This window comes from Balaenoptera physalus (genome assembly GCF_965194825.1).
Source record: "Balaenoptera physalus genome assembly, chromosome: 21".
NCBI lineage: Eukaryota > Metazoa > Chordata > Mammalia > Artiodactyla > Balaenopteridae > Balaenoptera > Balaenoptera physalus.
The window spans coordinates 31,425,408-31,446,578 of record NC_138902.1 but is presented as its reverse complement, the minus strand read 5'-3'; the positions used below and the strand labels follow the sequence as shown (position 1 = coordinate 31,446,578).

The window sequence follows — 21,171 nt, the reverse complement described above, 5'->3', positions numbered from 1 at the left end:
TTCTCAATACTGGACTGCCCAAGGGTCTTGGTTCTCCTTTTTTCTCTATATTCTCATTTCCTTGGTGATCTCATATAATCCATGGCTTTAAATACGGTGCATTTTTCCTATGCTGACAGCATCCAAATGTATATCTCCAGCTCAGACCTCTCTCCTAAATGCCAAGCTGAGATGTATCCACTTGGATGTCAAGGAGAAATTTCAAAGTTCACATGTTTAACACTGCTTCCACCCTTAGCATTCCCACATCCCAATTAGTGGCAACTCCACGTTCCAAATACGAAATACATTCTTTTTTTTTTTTCTTTAATATTTATTTATTTATTTATTTATTGTTGGCTGTGTCAGGTCTTAGTTGTGGCAGCGGGCTCAGTTGCCCCACAGCATGTGGGATCTTAGTTCCCCGACCAGGGATTGAACCAACATCCCCTGCATTGGAAGGTGGATTCTTAACCACTGGACCCCACCAGGGAAGCCCCCTGCCACATATATTCTTGACTCCTTTATCTCACACACATTATGCAGCCATTAGGAAGTCGTGTTGGCTCTACCTTCAAAATATACCACGAATCTAAACACTTCTCACTACCTTCCCTGTTACCGTTCTAGTTCATGCTACCGCCCTCTCTCTCCTCAAGCACTGCTACCTCCTCCTCCTCCTGGGTATCCCTGCATCCATCCTTTAGTCTACCATTGACACAGTTTACATTTATTTTCAACACATAAGTTAGATCATGTCACTTCTTTGTTCAAAATTCTCCAATGGTTCCTCATTTCACACCGAGGAAATGCCAAAGTCTTTATGATCGCCTATATGTAAGACACCAAGATCGGTTCCCATTACCTCCCTGAGCTCATTCCCCTGCCACTAACATCCTCCTCTCACCCGAGAATATGCCCCTCTTTTCTACGGTGTAAGCTCTGTGAGGCAGGGAGCTTGGTGTGTGCTGTTCTCTGTTGCATCCCGAACTCACGTTACGGAGCTTGGCATGGTAGCAGACCGCTCAGTAAGCATTTGCTGAATGGATGCGTGAATTAACGAACGCATAATTCTCAGGCATCCCATGAAAACAGGGAAGGAGGGTGAATATCCTCACCTCTTTGACTCCAGAGCAGGGCTGGGCAACCTATAGCCTTCAGGCCCAAATCAAGCCTGCCACCTGTTTTTGCAAATAAAGGTTTACTGTAACCATGGCCAAGCCCATTTGTTTGCACACTACCTGGGGCTGCTTACCCACACACTATACCAGCAGAGCTGAGTAGATGCTACGGAAAAGGCATGGTCAACAAAGCCTAAAATGTATACTATCTGGTTCTTCACAGAAAAAGTTTGCTGTCCCTTGATCTAGAGGTGCAGACTGAAAGGGAGAATTCAGCTACTCCTTGCTGTTCACGCAAAAATCCAGCCACCAAACGCAAAGAATGAAACACACTCAGATTTGGGTGAGCCAGTCAGTCGGTAAGTACCATACAAATTCTACAACCTCACTTTGGGGGAATGGCTAGCCTAGAAATGCTCCTATCCCACGCGCAGGCAGAATTCGGTCTGTCAGGGCGGCAAAAAGTAGCCCTGTCTGCCCACACACGTCACTAATGGGAAGATGAGGGAAGTTAGTCTGTTTTTTTACATCTACATCCATTAATGTCTCAAGAGTTGAAAATTTTCCTGTAACTGCCTATTTTTAATCATGTTGCCACAGAAAGGTCATTTGTATCACATGCTTTGACTCAAGGACGCCTTTCATTTCCTTAAAATAGAGTCAGCTCTCATCCACCTTGAAGACAGCGCTGCTCAGAACCCTGGCTGGCACAGTGGGTGGGCTGGGGGCTCAGCAGGTGCTGCTCCAGGTTGCAAACACCCGTGCCTGGAAGAGGCGAAGGGGGGCTGTGGGACCCTGTCCGTAAGGAGCCCGTCCAGCAGGCGGGCCCCGGCTGGAGGGCTTCCCTGGGAAGTTGTCATGGCTACAGGATGACTCACGTTAGGGACTGCTGTGGGCCTGTCCCGGCTTCCCTGGGGACTCCTGCGATGTGGAAGGACTCTGTATAGAGGAGGCGACTGAGAACTGGGCAAAGTCTAGATTGTACTCTTGGTAATGACTAGAATCACACCAACCTTCGGAGTAGCCGTGACCCTGGACCCATGAAATGTGGAATTTTGCTGCCTTTGCTCTAGTCACTGAGGAAAAATATTCCTACTTCTCCACTTCTCAGGCAGAACTGTCCCATGGGCTGGGGTTCTCCCTTAAGGAGAAAAATAAAAATCTGCAACGTGAATAAGAGAAGGCTGCTGAGAAATGCAATATTTCCTACCCTATCAGTAAAGAAAGGATGTCACAGTCATCAGTGATTGCAGCCCTCCACTGTGAGCCAATGAGTCCTGAGGGAATTCAGGAAGGAAAGAATACCTGCCATGTAGCAGCCGTCAGACTGCAGCCACTCCTTACCATGAGCCCTGAGGAAACTCAGGAGGTGAAAACACAGGATACTGGCCCCAGATAGCTGAGGTACGTATCAAAGGAATGATTTCAGTGAGCCCAGACTCTTGCATCTTCCATACATACAAAAGCGCTGAATTCCTTAACTTGGGATATCTGGTTTTCTTTAATAAACAATAATCTTTTGATGTTCCAACTACCTGCCCTTTGTTGCAAAACTCCTACATAACCTGGCTCCCCCCTCGCCTCCTTGGAGCAGTCTCTCGAGTTACTTGAGATGCTGCCTCCTGGGCTTGAAGTCCTAAGAATTCCCACCAAATAAAATATAACTCTCAGCTTTTAGGTTGTGCATATTTTTTAAGTCGACATTGTGGGGGATCAATCAATCAAGTGGTCCCCAAAGATGGTGCCCGACCGTCACTTTGTAAAACAAAACAAAACTCACTAGAATTCAATGCAAGGTGGGGACCTTCATTCAGAGGTAAATTCCACCTGGTAGCCATGAAAAACGCTAGATTGAAAGTTGATTTGAGGAACACTCAGAACTGTTTGCATACTAGGAAGACAAGCCTTGATCTGCAGCAACAGATTTGTGAGTTCAGGTACCTCTGGGTGGTGACGGGATCTTTATTCTTTGGAGAATATTAAGACCTGGCTGGTTCTGTTAAGACTTTGGTTTAATCTTATCCAAATCCAGAGAGCTGGGTTGTAGAAACCTCTAAACTTCTCTCCATGATTCCAGGAATGATTAAAGTGAAAAGGAAATTCAAGGAGAAAGAACAGGCTGAGGGCTGTGGTGGATCTCTAGCCTCAGCCTCCCAGCTCCCTGCCCTGGAGCCTACGTCTCCCCAGGGGACGAATCAAGACCCAAGTGGCTACTGCCATTGTTATTAACAGCATTACTTACCTGGAGACGGCTTATCTTCTAACAGGAATGCTGGGGAACCAGAGGTGCTTCAGCAGAACATTTCAAAGGCACCTTGGACTAGACCTTTGCCAGGTGGCTGTCTCTTTTCCTCAGCTTGGATGAAGGGAGATGAATGAGGGGAAAAAACTCAGTGGATGACTCTTTCTTGGATGCATTACCTGAAAGTCAAGAAGGGAATAATCCTGAGGCTCTGTTCTGACGACTTTTCAGGCTCCACCAGGAAATAATAAGAATTCACAATAATCTACTAATTGACACAAAGGAAAGTTATTTCGTTGTGAGCCTGGACTTAGTATGTGTTAAGTAATAGTGAAACAGTGCACCTCAGATTGGGACTTGAACCCACACAGGCGGGACTCGAACCCGGCCAAAACCCTGATGGGGACTTGAACCCACACGGCTGGGACTCGAACGCAGCCAAAACCCAGTCTTCCAACTGAGACCACACACCTGGTTTCAGGACTTCATGAAGCTCAGGTTCTTGATGTCTCATCACAGAAAGAACTCGCTGAGAGACCAAGTGATAGGTAAGAAGTGGATTTATTTAGAGAGAAACACATTCCACAGACAGAGTGTGGGCCATCTCAGAAGGTGAGAAAGGCACCAGGGTATGGGGTTGTCAGTTTTTATAGGAGTGGGTAATTTCATAGGCTAATGAGTGGGAGGAGCATTATAGCTATTTTAGGAAGGGGTGGGGATTTCCAGGGGTGGGGAGTTCCAGGAATTGGGCCACTGCCCACATTTATTTATTTATTTATTTACTTACTTACTTACTTATTTATTTATTTATTTATTTATTTATTTATGGCTGTGTTGGGTCTTCATTTCTGTGCGAGGGCTTTCTCCAGTTGCGGCAAGCGGGGGCCACTCTTCATCGCGGTGCGCGGGCCTCTCACTGTCGCGGCCTCTCCCGTTGCAGAGCACAAGCTCCAGACACGCAGGCTCAGTAGTTGTGGCTCACGGGCCTAGCCGCTCCGCGGCATGTGGGATCTTCCCAGACCAGGGCTCGAACCCATGTCCCCTGCATTGGCAGGCGGATTCTCAACCACTGCGCCACCAGGGAAGCCCGCCACTGCCCACTTTTGATCCTTATGGTGTCTTGGAACTGTCATGGCTCCTGTGGGTGTGTCATTTAGCTTGCTGATGTGAGCGTATACTGAGGCTCAAGGTCTAGTGGAAGTTGACTTGTCCGCCATCTTGGACCCATTTGGTTCTAATCAGTTTATGTCATGTCCTCCGGCTATGTCATTCTTTAAAATGTTGTGCCCTGCCTCCTTCCCTCCCGTTTCAATAGAGTTTACAACCTCTATAGAGTAAGTCACCAAACACTGTGAGGGGAGAAAGTAGAAAAGACCCATGAGGGAATATGCACAGGGATACACAGATAATTCTATTTTTTAAAAAAATTTATTATTTATTTATTTATTTGCCTTCACCGGGTCTTAGTTGCGGCACATGGGATCTTTAGTTGCGGCATGTGGGATCTTAGATCCCCAACCAGGGATCGAACCTGGGCCCCCTGCATTGAGGGTGCATAGTCTTAGCCACTGGACCACCAGGGAATTCCCTCTATTTTTAAATAAGGTGTTGAGGTGTCAGTTGCCTTTGACCTCAGGAAAAAAACCCATACACCAAGTCACATCGAATTTGGGCCTGAAACTAGGGTCCTCACACGACTACTTGAACGTACCCCATCGCCTTCAACACCACACGGGCAAGACTGCTACAGACTCTGCTGCCTGTGGGGGGCGCCTCCTCGCTCCTGGGAAGGTCACTGGCCCTCAGAGAAGGCCCCCATAGCATTCAATATGAGCATTTTTTAAGGAATGGTGGCCTCTCCTAGAGACATCTCTCCCTGCAGCGCCACCCTGCTTCTGTGCCCCTCCCCCCCAGGTATTGATACATCTCGTCCAGCCCAGGTGCCAGAACCTCCTCTGGGGAAACCCAGCCCCTCCCCTAATGAGAAGGGAGTTCCCGTCCCTTTGGAATCTGGCAAACACAGCCGCCTGGGGCTGTGGCCACCTACTGGTGTGCTTCTGCTGCTTCCAGGGGTCTGGGAAGAAGCGGAGGAAGAGGACGGGGCCTGTGGAGGGCTCACTTCCAAACCAGTCTCTCCACCAACAACCAGTGCTGCTGGCCGCCTCTGAAATTTACCGCGTTACCGTGAGAAGTGCCTTCTTCGGAAAGTCACACCGTTCAGTCTCACAGGAGGAAGGGACATTCCTCTAATTAACCTGACTGGTACCTACTGTGCCCATTTTAGTTTCAAAACACACTCCCCTCCTTCCAAGTATCGGAGGTTCCTCTGTCTGAGCCCTCTGAAAGGCAGGCCCCAGCCCAAGACGGTAGGGGCATGTGGTCTCGGTTTTCCCACCACATAGGACTTCCTGTTTGTGCCCGGAGTCTCCTGACCGCGCCCGGTTTGCCCTGAGTCCCGCGCTGACCTACAGGACGCAGGGCTGCCTGACTTCAGACTGTCGTCCTGGGTCTGGCTCCTGTTGGCTCTGTGCTGAGGTTTCTCCCCTGTGAGGCTGTCAGCTCCATCAGTCTCCCCAAGAACAAGCCTGCAAACAGTGCAGCGGGCATGTAGTCCCTGGATGTGGGTGAGGGCAGGAGAGGCCGGCAGCCGCCTTGGCTAGAGAAGAGCGGAGGCCCCCTCTCACCTCCTCATCTAGGCTGGAGTGGGGCTACCCCTTCCCAGACTCAGATGTAACTGGAATCCTGGAACCTTTGAGCTGGAAGAAAACTTTGCTCATGAGTGAGTAAACCAAAGCCCACAGCTCAGGTCAAAGAGCTGAACTTGGCCTCTTGACTCTCAATCCACACTCTTTCCACTGCAATGAACTGCCTCAAGCTTTCATTTCTGGTCAATTAATCTCTTCATTCTAAATTCTTCAGGCTCACAGAAGGGAGAACAATCTTCCAGTGGGTCCTCCGGAAGGGGCGGGGGGAGTTGGAGAGAGGCAAGGTGGGTTTCTCCCAACTTCAGCTCTCCTAAAGTCACCATCTCTGAGCCTGGCCCCAGCTCTCTGGCATCTCACACCTTCCGTCCTGAGCTGGAGGCCTGGGAGCCTTTCCCAGGTCTTGGCCGCTGTCCCAGGAGGAAGTGGGGCTTCATAGCTGGTGAGATAACATCAGTATTAAAAACGGCTTCTTAGTGATACGCTGTGTCTGTTTCCTAGAGAATGACCTGTGTGCCCTTGGGGATCTACTAATGTTTTCCTTGTCTGTCCTGTGACCCACGACCTTGCGTGAACCTGGCTATGTGTTTCCTGGACTCCTGGTTGCCCAGCAGATGACACCTTTGACCCACTGACTCCTTGATCTTCTGTATGTCTCTGGCCTCACTCTGGACACTCATGCTCTGACTGCCCGCATCTGGGTCCTCCTCCAGGCCTGCTCTCTACCTGTGTCTGCCTCTAGCACAGCTCTCCCTGCCCTGCCAAGTTCTGAGACCTGGTTGATCTCTATATGGGTTTAAACCAGCCTGACCTTAAATACAGAAGCCTGAGAAACAAGCTCGTCGTTATTTTGCCTATGATTATGTCACTGTACAGTACCATGGAATCAGTCTGCACAAAACTTGACATATGAAATGCAAACTTTCCAAGCAAATACACCAAGAGGTGTTTGAGATTTTTTTACAAAAAGACTGGAAACATTGAAAAGTTAGATTTGGAAGGGACATTAACAATATTTCAGTCCAGCATTTCCCAAAGTGAGTTTTAGGAAAAACAAAGGAATATACGTTCATATATTTTTCAATGAAAAAGACTTCTGTGCTCAAATGAATTGGGAAGACACGACATATGACAGCCCTCTCACAGGGATTAAAAATATATGTTAGCAAATTAAAGACTCTGGAAAATCCTCCCTCAGTGAAACCTCTTGAACTTTAACTCAATATTTCCCACGTTAATTTAAATATAGAACGCTCTCTTCTTCCATGCATCTTAATCCTGTAGATCTAGTGTTCTGTGGACGATATGCCAGGAGATATGGCTGAAGTGAGTCCAAACCTTCTTCCAGCAGAGGAAGAGAGGCAGCCTTAATGTGGTTTCGGAGGCTTGCTCAAGGTCACACACTTAGGACCAGGTAGAACTGTTTCCAGAACAGGACTTCCAAATTCCTATTCCAGTACTCTTTCCTCTAAACCCTGTTGATTCCTTTTTAACAAATGTATTCCTCTGAGAATTCCTCAAAATATTAAGCATTCTTGGTGCTCTTGAAATTAAATTGAAGGATCACAATTGTATTCACACAATGCTTCTGGAATATACATTTTTCATGAAGTGAGAAGAAAGCCTGTTTTTTAATTTAAGGTAACCAATAGAGACTAGATTAACTATTCTCATTCACCACAGAGACTAGTTGGCAACACTGGTTACCAGTCATTTAAAACAGCAGCTAGCTGTCTCCATAATTTGCATTTTTCAGGTTCCTGAGGCAGGGGTTGGGACGAGGCACTTTTGTGATCTCTTTAGGCTCTTTGGTAAGTGATAATACAAATACATAAAGTAGGGAAATCAAGGTAATGTTTCTTCAAACTGAGCTTTCTTTTTTTTTTTTAATTCAAAATCTATCCTGGCAAATGCAAATTAAAGCAATGAGATACCATAGATACCATTTCACATCTGCTAGAATGGCTAACGACAACAACGGATACCAAGTGCTGGCAGGGATGAGGAGCAACTAATGAGAAGCCTCACACATTGCTGATGGGAATGCAAATGGTGCAGCCTCTTTGGAAAACAGTTTAGTAGTTTCTCATAAGCATAAACATTCACTTACTATATGACTCAGCCATTCCTAAGTATTACCCCAGAGAAATAAAAACTTACGTTCACATAAAAATTCGTATGCAAATATTTATAGAACCTTTCTTCATAAACTTATGTTTACATAAAAATTTGTATTCAGGGCTTCCCTCGTGGCTCAGTGGTTAAGAATCCACCTGCCAATGCAGGGGACACAGGTTCGTGCCCTGGTCCAGAAAGATCCCACATGCCACGGAGCAACTAAGCCCGTGCACCACAACTACTGAGCCTGCGCGCTAGAGCCCACGAGCCACAACTACTGAGCCTGCGCTCTAGAGCCCACGAGCCACAACTACTGAGCCCGTGTGCCACAACTACTGAAGCCTGCGCGCCTAGAGCCCATGCTCCACAACAAGAGAAGCCACCGCAATGAGAAGCCCACACATCACAACGAAGAGTAGCCCCCACTCGCCGCAACTAGAGAAAGCCCGCGCACAGCAATGAAGACCCAACGCAGCCAAAAATAAATATAAATAAATTAATTAATTTAAAAAGAATTCGTATGCAAATATTTATAGAACCTTTCTTCATAATTGCCAAACACTGGAAACAACCCAAATGTCCATCAACAGGTGAATGTATAAACAAACTCTCATAAATACATACAATGCAATACACCCCGGTAATAAAAAGGAATGAAGTTTTGATAAATACAACTTCTCCGGGGCTTTGTGCTGAGGGAAAAAACAAAACAAAACAAAACAAAAACTAATCTCCAGAGGTCACAGACTATATGACTCAATTTATACAACTTCTTGAAATGACAAACTTGTAGAGATGGAGAACAGGTTAGTGGTTGCCATGGGTGAGGAATGGTGGGAGGGGGCGGGGGAAGGGGGTGACTATAAAGGAGTTGCACTAGGGTGGTCTCTGTGGTGTTGGGATAGCTCTGTATGTTGGTTGAGGTGGTGGTTACACAAATCTGTGCCTGTGATAAAATGGCAAACATTGTATCAAGTCAGTTTCCTGCTTCTGATCTTGTACTACAGTTTTGCAAGATGCAACCATTGGAGGAAACTGGTTGAGGGTATAGGGGACCCCTTGGCACTATCTTTGCAACTTCCTGTGACCCTATTTCAAATTGAAAAGTTTATACACACACATATATACACACATGCATTCATGCACATACATACATGATACACACAATAACATGGATAAATCTCAAATACATTATGCTAAGCAAAGGAAGCTAGGCACAAAAGGCTGCATACATTCTGAATGATTTCATTTCTATGACACTCTGGAAAAGGCAACACTTTAGGGGTGGAGAACAGATTAGTGGTTTCCAGGGATCACAGGGGAGGCAGCCAGGGGGAGTTTGGGGTGATGAGACTATTCTGTATCCTGACTGCTCTGGGGTCACGTGAATCTAGACACGTGCTAAAACGTACGGAGCTGCACATCAAAAAAATGCTACTGTTTGTAAATTTTTAAATAAATGTTAAAAAATAAATTGTCAGTAAAAGACAGAAAATTATAGTTTCTGTTCCAAGAAACTATTGTGATTGCTTTTGCATAAATTACACATCTGGTTTTCACAATGTAAATGTTCATAGTGACACTACCCAAAGGGGAAAAACATTCCCTGAGATTGTGTGATTAAGTAAAGAGTTATCTTTGCATTTAATCTCTTCAGTGTTTTAGATTTTAACAATACAAATGAGAAGCTTTGATGGCTTTTGTTTTATTGACCAGCCAGCTCAAATTACAGCTGGGTGTTTACCAAAGCTTGAATGATTATACCATGAAATTAAAGTCTGAACAGGGTATGGGAAAGCTAACCTGAAACCAAAAGAGAGTTATGGAAAAAAAAAGAAAGGAAGGAGGCGGGGAGGGAGGGAGGAAGAGAGCGAGAGCGAGAGAGAGAGAGAGAGAGAGAGAGAGAGAGAGAGAGAGAGAGAGAGAGAGAGAGAGAGAGAGAGAAAAGAAAGATAAAGAAAGAAAGAAAGAAAGAAAGAAAGAAAGAAAGAAAGAAAGAAAGAAAGAAAGAAAGAAAGAAAGAAAGAAAGAAAGAAAGAAAGAAAGAGAAAAAGAAAGAAAGAGAAAAAGAAAGAAAGAGAAAAAGAGAGAAGGAAAGAACTCAGGTGTACATTCCGTATTTAGCAGTTGATTCTTTGGACTCATTGGGAGATTTGGAATGTAATATGTTTGCTCTCCACCGCACCCCACCCCTGAGTCTCTCCCAGCACGTTTATTTACTCATTGCTTAACTTCTGTGGAACGCTTTCTCACCTGAGTATATCAACAACAGGCTAAGACTAGAGGATAGGCAACCAGAGCTGAATCAATGGGACAGGTGACTGATAGGTCAACAACTGTGAATTTCAAGTCACCACTCTTGTGCTCAGGTATTTTCATGTTATTTTTGGCTTGGTTCCACATCAGAAAGTTTAAACGCTGAAGTTTAAACAGCTTTTAAGAAAAATCTTTTGATGTCCAATCATCTTTTCGTAGTTCTCAAGATTTCTTTCTCAGCATCATGACATATAAACATTAAAAACTGAAATCCCCAGCTGGTGTTTAGTCACCAATAAAAATGGAATTTCAACTCTGGCTTGTGCCTTCTCCCACCTCTGGGAAGGTGCTGCTTCCCATTCTCTCTGTGTCTATCACACCAGTGCTAAGCTTCTCTTCACATTTAAAAATGGAAATTTCTGACTCTGAGCTCAAAGTGTCTCAAATGATGTTGGTGGGAATTGAGCTTTAAAATACTTATCACTTAATTTCCTTTACTATTATAGCTCAGAGAGGCATGCCATGTGGGTCTTTTGCTGTTTGTTTACATTTCTAAACTTTTTATTAAAGTAATAAAAGCATGAATTTTAAAGAGTCTAATAGTTCTACAACGTTTGTTTTGACAAACAGTAGTTCCCCCATCAACTCTTCTCCAGAAGAACCACTTTTGAGCGTCTGAGCTGAAGCTTTTGGTATTGACCTCTACATCTCTAAAAAAAATGCTCACGTATTGCTTTTGAAGGGTAGCAGGATAAAACGCCCCAAAATATGCTGCTTTGGTGTATTTGTTATTTTGAGCTGTAAACACTTGAAAAACAGCAATGAAGGGAGGGGCTTTCTCTGAACTCCCTTATCTGCCTAAAGACAGATCCTCCAAAAAGAACCAATGGTCACAGATCCCCTCCGGGAGTTTCATCAACCAGGGAAGAGGGACTCCTGTCACCAGAGAGGAGACTAGAAGTTGACACCACACCCAGACACACGTCATCACAAACTATGGCACCTTCCGTCTACTCTTCCAAAGGCCCATTGATTGTCTGAAATATCACTTACTCTCCCCTCAGAGGCCCACATCCCCCGTCCCCTTTCCCTATGAAGATGGCAGTTAAGTTTGAATTCTAAGGCACTTGGGGAGCTTCTCAGTTTCCCCGTATATCTTCCACGCAAACATGGGGTATACATATTAATAAATTTCTGTTTGTTTTTCTTTGTTTATCTGTCTTTTAGAACAGAGGTCTTAGATAACAACTCAGAAGAGTAGAGGAAAAATTATTTTTCTTCCCATGCAGTTTCCCTGATTTTTCACTTTTAGGCATTATCTATTGACTTACCACTTTGCAAGCTAGGAAGAGATTTGGCTCTCTCTCCTCCCCAGACCCCCATGAAACACATACACCCTTCTCATCCCCTTATCTTTCCAACACAGTAATATTGTAATTTTTGTTAGATCTTTATTCGGTGTTTATATCTTTACAACCACGTAAATGCTACTCTGAACAAAGTCTTGTAATAAACTACAATGACCTTTCCTATCCTGAACAACTTTTTATTTCTCTGGATAGTAATTTTGTTATGATTATGATGGTGATTAGTGCTTATCACAAATTCAAACACAAAGTCTCATTGAATTACATAAACATCCACCCTCTCAAGACATTGGAGCATCACATATTTCATCAATTTGGTCTTCTTGAAGAAATATCTCCCTCACTCTCTGACAGGCTCCAGTCTGAACTGTTTGTTCCCAACAACTGGGGTAGAACCACCATCCGGGGATTTTCCTTCACCATCTTCCTGGGGGTTCCCTTCACTTCAGTCTTGTGTTGGATCTCCTGTTTCCTGGATCTTGTGTCTTCTTCCTTGGTTTACTCCCTTGTTTTGGCAAAACATATCCTTTAGCAGCTTCCTCATAAAGACACGTGGGAAATACAAGTTTTGAAACATTGCCTTTCTAGAAATGTCCTTATTCAGTCCTCATGCATAATTGATGTTGTGCCTATGCACAGAATTCTAAGGTAGGAGCCATTTTTCTTCAGAGTTTTGAAGGCATTGCTTTATTGTCTTCTAGCCTCTGGTATTACTGCTGAGAAACCTGATGACATTTTAATCTGACCCGTCCATCCTTTAATCGTCTAAGATCTTCTCTTTATCCCAGGAGTTCTAAGGTCTCACCATGACACAGCTTGGTTTGTGTCTGTTTTCCTCCCTGCGTGTCAGCCTGGAAACGTACCATTCTAACCTGAAAAACAGTTTTGGATTATTTTGTCAATTATTTCTTTCACTCCAGTTTGTCTGTTCTCTGTTTCTGAATCTTTTATTATTTAGGTAATGAGACCTCCTGGATTAGTCTTCTATTTTTTACTTTTTCTCTTTCACATAGCTTTTGGGTCTTTGCTCTACTTTTTGGAAGAGTTCCTCAGTTTTATCTTCCAATTTATAAAATTTCTATTATCATGCTTCTGAATTTGTTTAAAGCTCCTTTTTCTTCAAAAGTTCTGGTTTTATATCATTCAGCTACTGTTTCAGGTTGAAATATCTTTTCTTGTATCCTGGAAGATACTAACCAACCCTGATTTTTTTTTTTTTTTAAGCTTCTGTTCTTTGAATATCTCTGTTGTTCTCATGTTGCTTTTATTATGTTGGTTTGTCTTGGTGTGGATCTTTCACATCAGGGTTCTCCTCACATGTGGTAAATCTTGACCATATGCTCATAAGAGTGATATGTGGCAGGGGCTTATCAACAGTGAACTTCACCCTAGAGTGGTCTGGCTGAGTTGTTTCATTGGGAAACTCATAATCAGTATCTCTAAGACTTTCTTCTTGGGCTGGTCAGATTCCCAGAGGACTTTTCCAGTCTCATACCTGGAGGACAAAGGCCTGGCTGCCAGTGTGCTCAAATATCATCATATGAATGATAGACTAATCCTTCTGAAAACGTTATGGTGTCTATAAATTAGGCAGCCTGATGTAGTAGAGCTCTGGAATGAGAGTTTGAAGTCTGGGTTCTACTAACATTTTGGCTATAATCTATCTGGTGACCTTGAGCAAATCCCTTTATATCTTGGAGGCTCAATTTTCTCATCTAAAAAATGAGTGCCACTTCTCAACTTTAATGTACATGAAAATTGACATTGCTATGTTCTGGGTCCCATCTCCAGCGACTCTAATTTGGTTCTTCTGAGATGAGGCCAAGAACCTGCATTTCTAAGAAGCAACTTGAGTGATTCTGATGCAAGTGGGCTGGCGACCACACCAAATGGAGCATCGATTTAGACCTTCATTTATGTATTCAACAAACATTTTTTGAGCACCTCCTATATGTTTTAGGAGCTGGAGAAGCAAGAAGGGCCCTGCTCTCTAGAGTTTACACTCTCGTAGGGGAGACAGCCAAAAATACGTAAATAAATAGGTAAATAGCACCATACAATACTAGTGATAACTACTGCGTAGAAAGAGAAATGAAGCCTGGGGACAGAGAAGGGTTGGAGCGAGCAGTCGAGCCTTCCAGCTGAAAGACGATCGACTCACCTAGCACGTGTACACCACAGTGTCCAAACAGCACGTTGTATTAGACACTTGTCCGGGCCCGATTGCTTCTAGAGGCCACGAATGACACCAAAGAAGTGTGGAATGCAGCTGGCTGCTTATTCTTCAGCAAACTCCCCCGTCACTGGCAAGCAAGCAGCAAACAATTCCAGAAAATGTGCAATTATGTGCTCCACAGTGTGGTGCTGATTCTAAGTGCAGTGGAAGTTTTCCAAGGATGGGGATCAGCCTGGGCTGAAGTGGTTAAAGAAGCTTCTTGGAAGACGGTTCCGAGACAGCGCTCAGAAGATGTGTTGATTTGAGAGATGGAAACCAGTACCCCAGTGGGCTTTATAAAGATTTTTAGGTTGTTGATGAGGTTGGCAAAGATGTTCAAACCTAGAGAGGTTTGATACCTGCAGCTGTCAAAGGAGAAGCACAACCTTGGAGGAAAAGCAGGGATGTAATCTACAAATGATAAATGTAATTAACACTGCTGTATGTTATATATGAAAATTGTTAAGAGAGTAAATCCTATGAGTTCTCATAACAAGGAAAAAATTTTTTTTCTTTTTCTTGAATTTTATATCTATATGAGATGATGGAGGTTCACTAAACTTATTGTGGTAATTACTTCATGATGTATGCAAGTCACATCATTATGTTATTCACCTGAAACTTATCCAGTGCTGTATGTCAATTAGATCTCAATAAAGCTGGAAGAAAAAAATTTTAATAAATAAATAAAATTTTAAAAGGAGAAGCACAACCTTGGAGAAAAAGCAGGGGACACAAGCTCTTACCTTGCCTTAGCCACAGATTAATTTTAGGGCCTTGGGCATATCATTTAATCTCTCTGAGCTTTAATTTCTTCACTCATAAAAGAGGGATAATAACTTATGTCAACTCTCCCACGGGCATAGGGTAAGCGGAGAAAGGAGCTGATAGCTGGGAACACGGTTAGGATAATAAAGAATAGTTGGAAGAAGGCTATTATTAAGTATGATCTTTAGGATTTTACAGCTCACAATTGGAAATCTCTCTGTAACTGCACCATGGAGAGTCTTGAAGCTATGAACTCCCTGTGGGCGCCTTACCTTCAAACCCATCAGATTCCATGGATACTAAACCCAGTTGTTATGGTTTTATCTTCCTCTATATAGATTTAATATTCACCACTGGCTTAGATCCCTGTATCTCCTTCCAAGCAGCCCCTGACTCACTGCTTGGGGTGGCCTAGGCATGCAGGAGAACAGGGACCCAAGATACCTGCTCTGACTTAAGCTACATAAAAATGGAATACATGGCACATTTTAAAATCAAATTTTCTCATATTCTGAGCACAAGATCAAATCTGTAATTTGTGATCAGCCCAGGGCTCTGGTTCTCCAACTGGAGGATGAGGAGTGGGTGGGTGGAGGGCCACACACAGCACGTCTTCCATGAGCATCAGCTTTGGTTCATGGAAAGGAACTTTAAATCTCATTGTCATATTGAGTCAAACATGCTTAACTTGGTATCTTTGGTCTCACAAGGCTGTGTCTAAAAAGGAAATTATAATCCTCTTTTAAGACCAAAATTACAATGTCATGAGCTCACACCAGGCTGCTCACTGGAATTTCTAAGAATTCCCAAGGGCACTGCCTCACATACTCTAGGACATATTACTTAGCTTTTGCTACCCTTACCCTTTGTTTCTTCAAGTTGTTGCCATAATGGAGCCTCTGATCTCTACAGTTCCAGGAGATATCTGCCCCTGTGGGCCCAGCCGTCCTTAGCTGATGGCCACCACTGCCACCCACACTCAGCCTCATGGAAAGGACAGTCCCCTCTCTCACTCCCCGCAGCCCAACTGAGCTGGTGTGCTGTGAGCCTAGGGGTAACTGAAGGGCCACACGGAGGTGACACGCCTGCACTGGAAGGGTTTAGAGGTCGCCCCCCCCCCCCCAGTCTTGGTCACCCTCACGATCACCATTCTGCCCTCAGCAGGCTTCGTGGGGCACAGGGCGCCATAACACCACCCACTGCCCACAGCCCACCAATTAGAATCCCCATGTAGCTCCACACCTTGGAATCGAGGCCAAATAAACCCCAGAGGAAAAAAATCCTACTTGCCCCAGTCTCAGTCCCCCTCTTTTCCTCTCTGAGATTAAACTTTTTCAGGATGACCAACAGTAGGAACATCCATTTGTCCAGAAGAAAACACCCACTCCCACCCACAAGGTCTGGTCACCACCGGCCAATACCAGTCAGTAGAGTAATTAACAATGCATTTCACAAAATCCAGCCCAGTCGGTTTCTGGCGCAGTCAAGAATCAGTCCAAGAGGACAAATACTGTGTGATTCCACATACAAGGTACCTAGAGTGGTCAAATTCCTAGAAACAGAGAATAGAATGAGGGTTGCCAGGAGCTGGGGGAGGGGGCATGAGGAGTTAAGATGTAATGGGCATGAGAGTTTCACTGGGAGGAGATAAAGCTGTTCCGGATGGCGGGGATGGCTGCCCAATAATGTGAATGTACTTAATGCCACACTTTAAAAAACGGTTAAAATGATAATTTTTTTTGAATTTTATTATACAGCAGGTTCTTATTAGTTAGCCATTTTATACATATTAGTGTATATATGTCAATTCCAATCTCCCAATAAAATGATAATTTTTATGTTATGTATATTTTACTACAATTTAAAAAAAAGAATCGGCTCAGGTTGCACTGTGCCAGTCGGCCAGTTCTTGTCACCGTTTCCTTCTGGCGTGAGGTGACATGGAGACCAGGCCCTCGGGGCAGAGCCCAGCTCTCCCGTGACCTTGATTGGACTGAAAGGCATACAACCATTTCCCAAGAACAACAAATTTTTCCTGCTCAGGCTAAATCCACATTTGGAGAGAAAAAAATTTTTCTTCTAACTCTTCAGGGGTGCAGTTGGCTGGTACTAACAACTGACCTCAGGGCATCGGGGTCTCTCTGAGAACATTGAGCTTGTGCTTGCTTCATGGTTCTGTGACCCAGAGGCCCCGCTGGGATGATTGTCTCAAAACAAAAAAGTCTCTCCAGGGTATGTAGAGCCTCAGTTTCCGGTGCAGAAAACTGCTGGCAACTTTTAAATGGCAAAGAGTAAAATAGCCAGGCTCTATAAGCACCTGTTTACACACGGGGAGACACTGGTGCGTGATCAAAATCTGCATGGATTTGACAGTGCAAACTTGAGTTCAAAGGAATTTTAGTCTTCCCTCTGGCTACACTCTCCTTCCTTTTTGGATTACTTGTTCTCTGGCTTTCAGCCCTCAGGAGCGTTTTTATGGAATGGTTTGGGAATCCTGATCCAGTGTCAGCTTTGGCTGGAATTGCCTGTTTTAAGGAAGTCCCAGGTTGAAGCCCTCCTGGATGGAGGACCCACCCAGAAACCTGGGAAATACACACTGTTGAACAGCTTAATATTCTCCACTTGTACGCATTTTGATTACAGTGACTGTAAAGGGAGTTTACACAGGAGGAAGGAAAAAAGAACTACCTTTTGCGCTGCAATGAAGTCTCCCAAGGAGAATTCCCCAGTGTGGTTTACAGGCCCTCCCCTGGAAGAGTGTACCCCACAGCCCAGTCTGGCCCGGGAATGCCAAGCCCCTCAGCAGCTCTTGGTAGGCCTCAGTGGGGCTCTGGAGTCCAACACACTCACCCAAGAAAAACAGAATTCCAAGATGTCGCTATGAATTACCCTAAAGTGGTCATAACAGGTTCTCTTAAGATAGGATTCTCTTAAGCAAGAAAAAATATTTGAGTGCCGGTCAAACCTGGACCTAAGCTGATAGATTTTGTTTACTACTATTAAAAAGACTGTCTGCTGCCCCAACTTTCTGAGAAGTTTTTGTAAGGAAATTAACTGTTATTCTGCTTGTCTGCCCAGCATCTAAACTTTGCATTTCAGAAACCTCCCCACCCCAACCCCTTACTGAGGCAAAGTTTGCCTTACACGACAAAGGAAGAAAATGCCAGAGACTCACTTCCCCAGACTCCCTTGAAGGTCAGGCAGTGACCTAGTCTCTGCCCATCAGAGGGTCCCAGCCCAGGTTTTCCACTGGAAGCTACTGATGTGAAGGAAGAGGCAGAGGCAGCCGCAGAGATGCTGAGTGGGGGCAGCGGCAGGAGCTCTAGAAACACCAGTCAGCACTCCTGGTAGCCTCTAGTCCTAGCAGTGGCAGCAGAGTTTCTGGGTGTGCTTTGGGCAGCTGTTCCCGGCTGTGCAGTCTCCAAGCCTAATTCTCCAGCCCTCCTGGCCATTCTATCAGCTATTCAATATCCTTTTTCAGAAAATCCCTTTCTACTAAAATAAACCAGAGTCACTTTCTGCTGCTTAAAGCTAAAATTCCCGAATGAAGTGTTCTATTTGCATTATACACAGTGTTGTGTACAAGAGAATCTTTGTTTTGTTTTATTTTATTCTTTAAAGATTTTTTGATGTGGACCATTTTTAAAGCCTTTCATTGAATTTGTTACAATATTGCTTCTGTCTTATGTTTCTGTTTTTTTGGCCCCAAGGCATGTGGGGTCTTAGCTCCTAGACCAGAGATCGAACTTGCACCCTCTGCATTGGAAGGCAAAGTCTTAACCACTGAACCACCAGGGAAGTCCCGCCTTTGTTTTATTTTAGATTAAACCCTCATTTTGACACAAAACATGGAACATACCAGGGTGCTTTTAAATTGATACTCAATTCTCTAAAAACATCGGCAGTAAGCCTATATTTCCTAAAGCACAGGTCTTTATGGAGGAGAGGAGAGGCAGAGGAATGGACATTATAAAGAATCTGCAGTGCACAAAATATTTCCCAGTGGTCTGAGGAATCCATGTACCTAACAAAGGATACCTAAAACTCAGAGAGTGCCAGACAGTAGGAAGCTCCTAGGCCAGGGCATGCAGGACCCAGAGGGAGGATCAAGAAGGAAGGGGCTCCTGGTTCTCCTTCCTTCTCCCTCATCCATCCTCTCCCAGTGTTCCCAGGGCAGTACATTACCCATCAGTATAAAAAGAGCAGTGGGGCCCTTGCTGGCCCCTGCAGGGACTCGTGGGAACAAGGCAGAGAGCGAGGCATAGGACTTGCATTCAAAACCTTTGGCCCTATGCAGCCACTATGGAAAACAGTATGGAGGTTCCTCAGAAAACTAAAAATAAAATTACCATATGATCCAGCAATCCCACTCCTGGGTATACATCCAGACAAAACTATAATTCAAAAAGATATATGCACCCCTAAGTTCATAGCAGCACTATTCATAATAGCTAAGGCAAGGAAACAACCAAAATGTCCATCGACAGATGAATGGATAAGGAAGATGTGGTACATATATACAATGGAATACTACTCAGCCATAAAAAAGAATGAAATAATGCCATTTGCAGCAACGTGGATGCAACTAGAGATTATCATACTAAGTGAAATAAGTCAGAAAGAGAAAGATAAATACCATGTGATATCACTTATATGTGGAATCTAAAATATGGCACAAATGATCCTGTCTATGAAACAGAAACAGACTCATGGACATAGAGAACAGACTTGTGGTTGCCAAGAGGGGGCAGAGAGGGGGAGGGTTGGACTGGGAGTCTGGGGTTGGTAGATGCAAACTATTACATTTGGAATGGATAAACAACAAGGTCCTACTGTACAGCACAGGGAATTATATCTAATCTCCCGGGATAAAACATAATGGAAAAGAATATAGAAAAGAATGTATATATATGTATAACTGAGTCACTTTGCTGTACAGAAGAAATTAACACAACATTGTAAATCAACTATATTTCAGTTAAACAAAACAAAACAAAACTTTGGCCCTAAACAGGGCTGTTCCCAGCTGTGAGCTGCTTCCTGTGATTGGTTCATGCTCCTGGTCATGCGGGGCTTCGGGTTCCTCACTTGTAAAATGGGGGGAGGGGTGTGAGTTAAATCAGTGGTTCTCAAATCCCAGCTCAAGAACTGGTTCTGGACTGGGAAGAAGTTTTCGTTTTTCACAGGTCCATGTAGAAATGAGAAAACACCCCCTAAAAATGTAATGAGTTTTTCATGAAGCTAATTTATTTCTGTCAAAACACTAAGTTATATTTTGTTTAATATATAATTATAGTATGTAATGTAATTATAATATATAATGTAACATGAGGGTGATAGTGAATAATAGGTGTTTTTAATTACTTTGAGTAAATTAAAAGTTGGCAACTGTGTACAGGTCTTCCAAATCCTAAGAATTTTATCAGTCTGTGAAATCCAAATATCTGGAAACTGTTAGGTTAACTAAACTCTAGCTTCCCTTCTGCTCTAAACTTCTTTGTGTCTATGCATTTGGCTCAGTGAAATACCTGGGGAGTAAATAGTTGAGAGTCAGATTTTAATTTAATATTAAACTGAGCGTAATACTCATGCAATAATATATTCTTTTTTTTAAAAGAGATTTTATTCATTTTATTTTATTTATTTATTTTCGGCTGCGTTGGGTCTTCGTTGCTGCGCGCAGGCTTTCTCTAGTTGCGGCGAGCGGGGGCTACTCTTCCTTCTGCTATGTGGACTTCTCATTGCAGTAGCTTCTCTTGTTGCGGAGCACAGGCTCTAGGTGCGTGGGCTTCAGTAGTTGTGGCACGCAGGCTCAGTAGTTGTGGTGCACGGGCTTAGTTGCTCCATGGCATGTGGGATCTTCCCAGACCGGAGCTCGAACCCGTGTCCCCTGCATTGGCAGGCGGATTCTTAACCACAGTGCCACCAGGGAAGCCCAATAATACATTCTTATGGCATTGGTTGAATTTAATTAATACCTCTGTCTTAGTCCCTAATATCTACTATAAATGGATTTCAGTAAAGACGGTATGCCTCCCTTTAGCCAGTGGTGAACAGTTAACTCTGACTGCAGCTAGCCGCCTGCCTCCTTTCAGAAAACCTTGAGAGAAGGACAATATTCTGACCTTTTACCTAGTTAGCACTCAGCATTCACACTATTACTAGTTCTGTCCACTGCTTCCCAGGCATGACTTGCTGCCAAAACTGGGCCCATGCTCAGCACATGTCACCTGGATCCATTTCAGATATAGTTGGGGGGTGACTTCAACTGGCAGGGCCCTACGCAGATAAGTCTGTGCTTTGAGAACAGTTGGTTATTTCAAAGTCTGCCTGTGAGTTGCTTAGAGTGTTAATTTCCATTCACCCCAGGACCTGCTGGGGACAGAGAAATGACAGGAATCTT

At 44.1% G+C, this 21,171-nt stretch overlaps 1 long non-coding RNA gene across 1 annotated transcript in view; it reads right to left on the bottom strand.

Annotated features, from left to right (window-relative positions):
• LOC309651810 overlaps nucleotides 1-21,171 on the bottom strand; it is a 143,080-nt gene that overhangs the window by 45,868 nt on the left and 76,041 nt on the right. Inside the window, exon 2 of the long non-coding RNA XR_014258416.1 lies at nucleotides 3,343-3,521. This is a non-coding gene — a long non-coding RNA (uncharacterized lncRNA). The remainder of the gene's footprint in view (nucleotides 1-3,342; nucleotides 3,522-21,171) is intronic.